Here is a 12,570-nt window from a genome sequence, read left to right as displayed (position 1 = left end):
AAGAGGGTGTTTGCTATGACCAGTGTGTTCTCTTGGCAAAATTCTATTAGCCTTTGCCCTGCTTCATTCTGTTCTCCAAGGCTAAATTTGCTTTTTACTCTAGGTATTTCTTGACTTCCTACTTTTGCATTCCAGTCCCCTATAATGAAAAGGATATTTTTGGGGGCGTGTTAGTTCTAGAAGGTATTGTAGGTCTTCATAGAACTGTTCAACCTCAGCTTCTTCAGGATTACTAGTCAGGGAATCAACTTGGATTACTGTGGTATTGAATGGTTTGCCTTGGAAACAGAGATCATTCTGTCGTTTTTGAGATTGCACCCAAGTACTGCATTTCAGATTCTTTTGTTGACCATGATGGCTACTCCATTTCTTCTAAGAGATTCTTGCACACAGTAGTAGATACAATGGTCATCTGAGTTAAATTCACCCATTCCGGTCCATTTTAGTTCACTGATTCCTAGAATGTCGATGTTCACTCTTGCCATCTCCTGTGTGACCACTACCAATTTGCCTTGATTCATGGACCTAACATTCCAGGTTCCTGTGCAATATTGCTCTTTACAGCATTGGACTTCTCTTCCATCACCAGTCACATCCACAACTGGGTGTTGTTTTTGCTTTGGTTCCATCTCTTCATTCTTTCTGGAGTTATTTCTCCTTGATCTCCAGTAGCATATTGGGCATCTACCGACCTGGGGAGTTCATCTTTCAGTGTCCTATCTTTTTGCCTTTTCATACTGCAGCTGCACCCTTACAATTATACAAAGGACGTGAGAAATAGATTCAGGGGATTAGGTCAGATAGACAGCGGGCCTGACTGCCTGAAGGACTATAGATGGAGGTTCATGAAATTGTACAAGAGGCAGGGATCAAGACCATCCCCAAGAAATGCAAAAAGGCAAAATGGTTGTCTGAGGAGGCCTTACAAATAGCTGTGAAAAGAAGAGAAGTGAAAGGCAAAGGAGTAAAGGAAAGATATACCCAATGCAGAGTTTCAAAGAATAGCAAGGAGAGATAAGAAATCCTTTCTCAGTGATCAATGCAAAGAAATAGAGGAACACAATAGGATGGGAAGGACTAGAGATCTCTTCAAGAAAATTAGAGATACCAAGGGAACATGTCATGCAAAGATGGGCACAATAAAGGACAGAAATGGTATGGACCTAAGAGAAGCAGAAGAGATTAAGAAGAGGTGGCAAGAATACACAGAAGAACTATACAAAAAAATATCTTCATGACCCAGATAACCAGGATGGCATGATTACTCACCTAGAACCGGGCATCCTGGAATGCAAAGTCAAGTGGGCCTTCGGAAGCATCACTATGAACAAAGCTAGTGGAGGTGATGGAATTCCATCTGAGCTATTTCAAATCCTAAAAGATGATGCTGTGAAAGTGCTGCACTCAAATGCCAGCAAATTCGGAAAACTCATCAGTGGCCACAGGACTGGAAAAGGTCAGTTTTCATTCCAATACCAAATAAAGGCAGTGCCAAAGAATGCTCAAACTACCACACAATTGCACTCATCTCACATGCTAGTAAGGTAATGCTCAAAATTCTCTAAGCCAGGCTTCAACAGTATGTGAACTCTGAACTTCCAAATGTTCAAGCTGGATTTAGAAAAGGCAGAGGAACCAGAGATCAAATTGCCAACATCCATTGGATCATCAAAAAAGCAAGAGAATTCCAGAAAAACATCTACTTCTGCTTTACTGACTATGTCAAACCTTTGACTGTGTCGATCACAACAAACTATGGAAAATTCTTCAAGAGATGGGAATGCCAGACAACCTGACCTGCCTCCTGAGAAATCTGTGTGCAGGTTAAGAAGCAACATTTAGAACCGGACATGGAACAACAGACTGGTTCCAAATCGGGAAACAAGTACATCAAGGCTATGTGTTGTCACCTTGCTTATTTAACTTATATGCAGGGTACATCATGAGAAATTCTGGACCGGATGAAGGACAAGCTGGAATTAAGTTGCTAGGAGAAATATCAATAACCTCAGGTATGCTGATGATACCACCTTTATGGCATAAAGTGAAGAACTAAAGAGCCTCTTGATGAAAGTGAAAGAGGAGAGTGAAAAAGTTGGCTTAAACCTCAGCATTCAGAAAGCTAAGATCATGGCATCCAGTCCCATCACTTCATGGCAAATAGATGGGGAAATTGTGAAAACAGTGTCAGACTTTATTTTGGGGGGCTCCAAAATCACAGCAGATGGTGACTACAGCCATGAAATTAAAAGACGCTTGCCCCTTGGAAGGAAAATTATGACCAACCTAGACAGCTTACTAAAAATCAGAGATATTACTTTGCCAACAAAGGTCCATCTAGTCAAAGCTATAGTTTTTCCAGTAGTCATGTATGGATGTGAGAGTTGGACTATAAAGAAAGCTGAGCACTGAAGAATTGATGCTTCTGAACTGTGGTGTTGGAGAAGACTCTCGAGAGTCCCTTGGACTGCAATGAGATCCAACTAGTCCATCCTAAAGAAAATCAGTCCTGAATATTCATTGAAAGGACTGATGCTGAAGCTGAAACTCCAATACCTGGCCACCTGATGCAAAGAACTGACTCATTTGAAAAGATCCTGATGCTGGGAAAGATTGAAGCCAGCAGGAGAAGGGGATGACAGAGGATGAGATGGTTGGATGGTATCACCAACTCAATGGACATGAGTCTGAGTAAACTCTGGGAGTTTGTGATGGACAGGGAAGCCTGGCATGCTGCAGTTCATGGGGTTGCAAATAGTTGGACATGACTGAGTGATTGAACTGAACCAAACTGATCACATGAACAAAAGCCTTGTTAATTCCATGAAACTAGGAGCCATCCCTTGTAGAGCCACTGAAGATGGTTGGGTCATGGTTGAGAGTTCTGACAAAATGTGGTCAACTGGAAAAGGGAATGGCAAAGCACTTCAGTATTCTTGCCTTGAGAGACTCATGAACAATATGAAAAGGCAAAAATATACAACACTTGAAGGTGAGCTCCCCAGATCAGTAGGTGTCCAAGATGCTACTTGAGAATAGTGGAGAAATGACTCCAGAAAGAATGAAGAGATGGGGCCAAAATGAAAACAATGCCCAATTGTGGATGTGACTGGCGATGGAAGTAACATCCGATGCTGTAAAAAACAATATTGCACAGGAACCTAGAATGTTATTTCCATGAATTAGGGTAAATGTGTAGTGGTCAAACAGGAGATGGCAAGAGTGAACATTGACATTTTAGGAATCAGTAAACTAAAATGGAACAAAATTGTCATATTTAATTCAGATGACCATTATAACTGCTACTGTGGGCAATAATCCCTTAGAAGAAATGGAGTAGCTATCATAGTCAACAAAAGAGTCTGAAATGCAGTGCTTGGGTGCAATCTCAAAAATGACAGAATGATCTCTTTTTGTTTCCAAGGCAAACCATTCAACACCACAGTAATCCAAGTCTACTCCCCAACCACTAATGCTAAAGAAGCTGAAGCTGAATGGTTCTATATGATTTACAAGACCTTCTATAAGTAACACTAAAAAATGATGTCCTTTTCATCATAGATGACTGGAATGCAAAAATAGGAAGTCAAGAGATACCTAGAGTAATAGGCAAGTTTGGCCTTGGAGTACAAAATGAAGCAGGGCAAAGGCTAACAGAGTTTTGCCAAGAGAACACACTGGTCATAGCAAACAACCTCTTCCAACAACATAAGAGAAGACTCTACACATGGACATCACCAAATGGTCAATACCGAAATCAGATTGATTATATTCTTTGCAGCCAAAGATGGAGAAGCTCTATGCTATGCTATGCTAAGTCACTTCAGTCGTGTCCGACTCTCTGTGACCCCATAGACGGTAGACTACCAGGCTCCCCCGTCCCTGGAATTCTCCATGCAAGAACACTGGAGTGGGTTGCCATTTCCTTCTCCAATGCATGAAAGTGAAAAGTGAAAGTGAAGTCGCTCAGTCGTGTCTGACTCTTAGCGACCCCATGGACTGCAGCCTACCAGGCTCCTCCATCCATGGGATTTTCCAGGTAAGAGTACTGGAGTGGGGTGCCATTGCCTTCTCCGGGAGAAGCTCTATACAGTAGCAAAAACAAAACTGGGAGTTGACTGTGTCTCAGGTGATCAACTCTTTATTCCCAAAATCAGAATTGAATTGAAGAAAGTATGGAATACCACTAGGCCATTCAGGTTGACCTAAATAAATCCCTTAGAATTATACAGTGTAAGTGACAAATGCACTGAAGGGATTTGATCTAATAGACAGAATACCTGAAGAACCATGGATAGAGGTTCGTGACATTGTACAGGTGGCAGTGATCAAGACCATTCAAGAAAAAGAAATGTAAAAAGACAAAATGGCTATCTGAGGAAGCCTTACAAATAGCTGTGAAAAGAAGAGAAGCAAAAGGCAAAGGAGAAACGGAAAGATATACCCATTTGAATGCAGAGTTCCAAGGAATAGCAAGGAGAGATAAGAAAGCCTTCCTCAGTTATCAGTGCAAAGAAATAGAGGAACACAATAGAATGAGAAGGACTAGAGATCTCTTCAAGAAAATTAGAGATACCAAGGGAACATTTCATGCAAACATGGGCTCAATAAAGGACAGAAATGGTATGGACCTATCAGAAGCAGAAGATATTAAGACGAGGTGGCAAGAATACACAGAAGAACTATACAAAAAAGATCTTCATGACCCAGGTAACCACAATGGTGTGATCACTCACCTAGAGCCAGGCATCCTGGTGTGTGAAGTCAAGTGGGCCTTAGGAAGCATCATTATGAACAAAGCTAGTAGAGGTGATGGAATTCTAGCTGAGCTATTTCAAATCCTAGAAGATGATGCTGTGAAAGTGCTGCACTCAATATGCCAGCAAATTTGGAAAACTCATCAGTGGCCACAGGACTGAAAAAGGTCAGTTTTCATTCCAATACCAAATAAAGGCAGTGCCAAAGAATGCTCAAGGTACGGCACAATTGCACTCATTTCACATGGTAGCAAAGTAATGCTCAAAATTTTCCAAGTGAGGCTTCAACAGTGTATGAACTGAGAACTTCCAAATGCTCAAGCTGCCTTTAGAAAAGGCGGAAGAACCAGAGATCAAATTACCAACATCTGCTGGATCATAGAAAAAGCAAGAGAATTCAGGAAAACATGTACTTCTGTTTCATTGATTATGCCAAAGCCTTTGACTGTGTGGATCATAACAAACTGTGGAAAATTCTTCAAGAGATGGGGCTACCAGACCGCTTTACCTGCCTCCTGAGAAACCTGTATGCAGGTCAAGGAACACCAGTTAGAACCAGACAAGGAAGAATGGACTGGTTCAAAATTGGCAAAGGAGTATGTCAAGGCTATCTATCATCACCCTGCTTATTTAACTTATATGCAGAGTACATCGTGTGAAATGATAGACTGGATGAAGCACAAGCTGGGATCAAGTTGCTAGGAGAAATATCAATAACCTCAGATATGCAGATGACACCACCCTTAGGGCAGAAAGCAAAGAGGAATTAAAGAGCCGATTCCTGAAGGTGAAAGAGGAGAGTCAAAAATGCTGGCTTAAAACTCAACATTCAAAAAACTAACATCGTGGCATCTCATCCCATCACTTCATGACATATAGATGCAGAAACAATGGAAATAGTGACAGACTATTTTCTTGGGCTCCAAAATCACTGTAGATGGTGACTGCAGCCATGAAATTAAAAGATGCTTCCTCCTGGGAAGAAAAGCTATGACAAATCTATACAGCATATTAAAAAGCAGTGATTTTATTTTGCAGATTAAGTTTCATATAGTCAAAGCTAAGTTTTTGTCAGTAGTTACATATGTATGTGAGATTAACCATAAAGAAGGTTAATTGTTGAAGAACTGATGCTTTCAAACTGCGGTGTTAGAGAAGAGTCTTGAGAATTCCTTGGACTGCAAGGACATCAAACCAGTCAATCCTAAAGGAAACCAGCCCTGAGTATTCATTCAAGGAATGATGCTGAAGCTGAAGCTTCAGTACTTTGGCCACCTGATTTGAAGAGCTGCATCATTAGGAAAGACCCTGATGCTAGGAAAGATTGAAGGCAGGAGAAGAAGGGGACAGAATAGGATGAAATGGTTGGATGGAGTCACCAAGTCAATGGACATGAGTTTGAGCAAGCTCTGGGAGATAGTGAAGGACAGGGAAGCCTGGAGGGCTGCAGTCCATTGGGTGGCAAAGACTCGGACAAGACTGAGAAGGAAGCAACCATTTTAGTTTTGGTCTCATATGCAGATATCCAAGATTAGAACAATTGAAACTGAAAAGGACAGACAATCAGCACTTAGGAGGAAATGAATGGTCTTTTCCCTGTGATTTCCTCTTTTGTCTCCTGGGAGCTGGAGCCTGCTGTGCCTTCAGGCTACTCCTGTTGTTCCTGTGCCGCTACAAAGGGAGTTACCTGTGCTGACTTGTCAGCTCTGTGCCTGTCTGTATTTTCAGTGTTCTTTTCCACCCAAAGTTTGCCTGAATGTCTTCTCTTATTGCTGTTCCTTATCCTTCACTTTACAATTAGGTGATATTTATTCAAAACTTTTGGAGACATTACAAATGGTGGGCTTTCTAGGTAATTTTTCTTAGTTCAGTTCAGTGGCTTATTTGTGTCCAACTCTTTACAACCCCATGAACAGCAGCATGCCAGACTTACCTGTCATCACCAACTCCCTGAGCTTACTCAAACTCACGCCCATCGAATTGGTGATGTCATCAAACCATCTCATCCTGTGTGGTCCCCTTCTCCTCCTGCCTTTGATCTTTCCCAGCATCAGGGTCTTTTTTCAATGAATCAGGTCTTTACATCAGGTAGCCAAAGTATTGGAGTTTCAGCTTCAGCACCAGTCCTTCCCATTTTTGTTAGCATATGTGGAAAGTTCAAAACTGTTTGACTTAATTGACAGCACTGAAATATTTGTAAATTTTATGGTGTGTCCATACAGGAGAATGTTATCCAGTTATATAAAGGAATGAAGTACTGATACATGTTACAGCATGGATGAACCGCAAAAATAGTATGCTAAATGAAAGAAACTGTTCACAAATGCCACATATTATATGATTCCATTCATATGAAATTTCCAGAATCTTGAACTCGGTAGAGACTGAAAGTAGGTTAGTAGTTGCTTATGGCCAGTTGGGTTGTGGGAGAGATTGGACAGTCATAGTGAAAGTGTATTTTGGAGGTGATGCAAATGTTCTAAAAGTGATGGTGATGTTGGTTGTACGTATCTGTGAATATAGTAAAAACTATTGAATTGTATCCCAGGTGGTGAAGTGGTAAAAAAAATCTACCTGCAAATGCAGGAGAGGCAAGAGACGCAGGTTCAATCCCTGGGTTGGGATGATCCCTGGAAGTAGGAAACGGCAACCAGCTCCAGTATTCTTACCGGGATCATCCGAAGGACAGAGGAGCCTGATGGGCTACAGTTGATGTGGTCGCAAAGAGTAGGATATGGCTGAGGACTGGGCACACACACACACTGAATTGTATACTTGAAGCAGGTAAATTATATGGTTTGTAAATTGTATCTAGTAAAGTTGTTTCAAAAAATTGAATTCCAAATATCCAAAAGAGTTGAAAGTAGGGTCTCGAAGAGATACATGTGCATCCATATGCATGGAGACATTATTCACAATAGTTGAAAAGTGAAAGCAATTCATGTGTGCATTAACAGATGAATGGATAAACAAGAGGGAGTATATACACACAATGCAATGTCATTCAGCCTCTAAAAAGGAAGGGAATTTTGACATATGCTATAATATGAATGAACCTCAAAGATTATGTTCATAGGACATATAAATTGGACAGAGAAAGATAAATACTTATGATTCTACCTATATGTGGTATCTAAAGTAGTCCAATTTATAGAAACAGAAAGTAGAATGGTGGTTGCCAGAGAAGGAGGAGATAGCTATTTTTTAAGGGGTAATAATAATAATTACTTATTTTTGTATTTACATAATTAACAATATTTTAAAAGTATATGATTATTCCTCCCCCATCTTCCCTCATCTGGTCCCAAATAGGTAACTACTATTCATTTCCTGTGTATCTTTCCAGATTTTAAACGCATATTTGAGCAAATACATGTTCTTTTCAGGGAGTGATTTTTAAATTTAACTCTTTGAAGCTTTCCTTTTGAAAAATAATTTCCATATTATTGAGAGCAATGTTGTTATTATTATCATTACTGTTGTAGTAGAAAATAAGAATATTTCATGATTATTCAGCTGGCCTATGACAATTATTGTGACTGGCCAAGCTCTGTCCTTTATCTTTTCTTCCTGCAATTTCAAAATATTTAACTTATCAGCATTAAGTATACTCATCTTTATCCTTATTAATCATGAATTTTACTCTCGTGCTAGGACCTGAAGAACAAGGCTTATAGAAGAAGCAGTACAATGATATTCGCCTTCTTTCACAGAAATAAACCAATAACTATGACAACTCTGCAGGGCTTCCCCAGTGGCTCAGCGGTAAAGCATCCTCCTGCAATGCAGGAGCCACAGATTCGGTCCCTGGGTTGGGAAGATCCCCTGGAGGAGAGCATGGCATCCCATTCCAGTATTTTTGCCTGCAGAATCCCATGGACAGAGGAACTTGGTGGGCTACAGTCCATAGGGTTGCAAAACAACTGAAGGGACTGGGCATGCACGCATGACAATGCTACAGAATGCATTTCCCAAGGATTAACTGTTGGATGGAGCACTGGTCTCTGAAGATGGCTTGGCCCCATGATGCATGATTTCTTCTTTTTCACCCACCTCATCATCCACTTCCTGGCCTTCACCTAATCTTTCCGCCTTGTCTCCAAAGTTTGTGTCATCTTGAAGGCAGAGGTCTTTCATACTGTGTTGTCCATATGATCTTTCCAATATATTTGGTGATGCTTTACTATTTGTAATATGCTTTAATGATTCCCATCTTTAAAAAGATCAACCCTCTTGACCCACAATTCTCCTTATAGTAGTATAGGGTTACTTGAAGGGACTTAGGTTCTCACAAGTCATGTCAGTCTCCATAGTTTGCATTTCATCTGTTTTTAGTTTCTTGAAGTATCAGTTTGGGTGGGGACAAAGTTAATGGGTTCAAGTTGAAACACACTTGCATTAACTGGAGTCTAAAAAGCTTCAGTACACTTCCTCTGTGCTCCCTACCATATCAGGCTCATTTCTCTTGTATCACCTGTTTTAATTGTTTAATTACATGTCCATATCAATTCTTATCTTATTTATCTTGGTATCCTTAATTTCTGACAGATGCTAGGCTTATAAATAAGTAAATTATGTTAAATCATCATGTAGTGGATATGAGGTTCTAGAGCTCAGAGTAAGGCCTGCACTGAAGATGTCAATAGAGGTAATGAGTTATGTGATGGATAAAATTTACCAGGGAAAGTTCCCATCTTCCAGGCCTGTAAAGCTTACACTGCTCCAGTCTCTGAGCCTCTCTCACATGCCTAGAGAATATTCATACCTTAGTGGGTCACTTTTTAGTAAAGGGAAATGGGGAAAATATCTTCACATGAGGACAATGTAATGAGCACTCATTGGGTGTTCAGTTCAGTTCAGTCGCTCAGTTGCGTCCAACTCTTTGGGACCCCATGAACCGCAGCATGCCAGGCCTCCCTGTCCATCACCAACTCCCGGAGTCTACCCAAACCCATGTCCATTGAGTTGGTGATGTCATCCAACCATCTCATCCTCTGTCGTCCCCTTCTCCTCCTGCCCTCAATCTTTCCCAGCATCGGGGTCTTTTCCAATGAGTCAGCTCTTCACATCAGGTGGCCAAAGTACTGGAGTTTCAGCTTCAACATCAGTCCTTCCAATGAACACCCAGGATTGATCTGCTTTAGGATAGACTGGATGGACACTCCCTGAAAAAACTGAATTGAAAATGTGGACATTCTGTTAATAAAAGGCACAGTAAACTTGTCATAAGGGATCCAAACAACTTCAAGTCAGTAACAACTTCTCTGCAATTTACTGCATGCTATTTTTTTGAAAAATGACAAACAAAATGTCCCTATTGCTTCAGTGTAGATCAAGATGTAAGTCAGGAAAGATTCAGCCCAACACCCCATACCGTCTGTTAGAAAGTTAAGATGCTTGACTTAATAACCCAGCCCCACTACAAAATCTTAGACTGTCTTCAAACCACCAAAGCAAGATTAAATTCTAATCTGAATAGTTTTTATGTGAATTATAGTCTCATATTCTAAATTTTTGAAAATTAATTCATGCAGAACATATGTATTAACTATCAGTTAAACTGAATATTCACCATTTCTCCTGTCATTTTTGGCAGATAGTTGCTAATTTTATTTGTATTTATGTGTTAAGTCCTCTGAACCACTCATCTCAGACACACAGGTCCTTGAAGCTGAAAAGCTTCCATGATCCTTCTTACTATTATTTTTTATTTTCTCACAAAGGAACAGAAACTTGTTTTATTATTTGCTTAACTTTAATTTTTTCTATTGTCCTCATTTCAGAATGAGAATCTTTAAATTGTTTTTTAATTTAATTAAAAAATAATATTTGAAGATCACTCTTTAGGACAAAATTTTCTGCACAAAGGCCTGGTACATGAAAAGGATATAAGCATTATTTTCTCCATATTAGGACAAGAAAAATAAGAGTTATCCTTTAACGAAAGAATCCATCTTCAGTTTTTTTGCAGCTAATTAAAAAGCTTTGGTTCAATAAAAAGCTGTGGACCAGATTTCTGGATCTTCATTACTCAAAGGGCAGTGTTAAATTGGAGGATCAATTCTTTTTTTCCATCCCTTCTCTCCATTCCCACTGACATAATGGCAAATAGTCAAAACAGTGAGATTAAATTGCTACATCTCAACAGCAGTCACGTAAATTTATAGAATCAAAAAAAATCTAGAAAGGGGGTAATTAGTAGAGCATTTAGCTTAGGGATGGCCTATGTAATGGGCAATGTAGCTCCTTCCACCCCTGTCTGATCTGTGGCAGACATCACTCATTAATTACTGAAACTAAATGTGTTTTCTAACATTCCAACAGATGTTTTCTGCATAACACCCCCAGTGGTCATTACCAGGTAATTGGTGCTACCAGTGAGACCCTACCTGAACTAATCACCTTACATTTGAACATTGAGGCCCACAAAGGTAAGGTAACTGACCCAAGGTCATTCAGTGACTGACATGTGTGCAAGTGTGCTCAGTCGCTCAGTCGTGTCCCACTCTGCGACCCCCTGGACTGTAGCCTGCCAGGCTCCTGCGTCCATGCGATTTCCCAGGCAAGAATACTGGAGTGGGTTGCCATTTCCTCCTCCAGGCTTCTTTTCCACCCAGAGTCTGAACCCATCTCTCCTGTGTCTCCTGCATTGCAGGTGGATTCTTTACCCACTGAGCCATCAGGGACACCAGTGGCTGACAGAGAATCCTTCTTTGTATAATGTAAAAATCTGTTCTCTATGAGCCTTGAATCAATTGAGTATGCTTCAGGTCCCAGCAATGGCAAATAAGAGTCTATATACGGTAGACCATTTCTATCTGGGAAGACAGGTTCCTATGACATTAAGAAACCCAAGGGAGAAGCCAGGGATAAACAATAGATTACTCTTCTTCCTCATATTCTGCTGAAAGCAGGTGATAGAAAGAGGGGAAATTCAGATCTTCTGCAAGTCTTCTAATTGTGGAATTCTTGAAACTGTCCTACCAGCAGGGAAGGAAGGAAGGTGTCCCTCTACAAGCAGCAGTCCACAAGAGGGGCACCTAATTCCCTTTCTAATTGTTCAGGTTCCCAAAACCAGGGTTTAGAAGTTCTTCAGAAACTAAATAACTGATCACTGACCTAGAAGTAGCCCTACTCCATTCACTTTTTATCCCAGCACCTGTTACTTTGTTTTAAACATTCTCAGAATTTATCTAATATACCCGAGTGTCCAATTTTGTTTAGGACATATTTGAATCTAAAGGATGGAATTCTTTTAGGTAATAACCTCTTTGGGGAAGAAACGCCAAGAACTTTCTACAGCTTCTCTCCACTTGTGCACTTGTCCCTAAGATAATGTTGTCGTGGTTGTGTAGGAAACATTATATTGCTGAGGAAGGACTTGGGACCCAAATGGACCTTGGGTTCATTTGATATCCTTGTACTGTTCTCTGACTTCTCTGGATGCCCAGCAACCTGTTCATCACAAGCAGTGTAACTTGTAGCTTGGCCTTACTAAGCTTGTTGGGAGCCTGGAAGCAAACCACAGTTCTTCCTAAGGTCTGGCTATTACTACTTTTTGTTCCCAGATCAAACTGTAGAGTTATCTCCTCCTACACTTGCCAGCCAGTTCTCTTGGCTACCTTCCCTATTCCTCTGCAGGGTGTGTGGGAACTTCTGGATACATTCCATATCACACTGGAGCTAAAGGGCCACTCACTTGCATAGCTCCTTCAAAAACACTGTATCTAATAATTGTGTATATGGAATTTTACACAAGTTGGGAAGATGTAGACATGTATCTCTCAATCATTCTCTCTCTTATCTTTCTCTT

The sequence above is a fragment of the Bubalus kerabau genome, chromosome 6 (assembly GCF_029407905.1).
Source record: "Bubalus kerabau isolate K-KA32 ecotype Philippines breed swamp buffalo chromosome 6, PCC_UOA_SB_1v2, whole genome shotgun sequence".
Classification (NCBI taxonomy): domain Eukaryota; kingdom Metazoa; phylum Chordata; class Mammalia; order Artiodactyla; family Bovidae; genus Bubalus; species Bubalus kerabau.
This window is presented reverse-complemented; position numbering follows the sequence as displayed.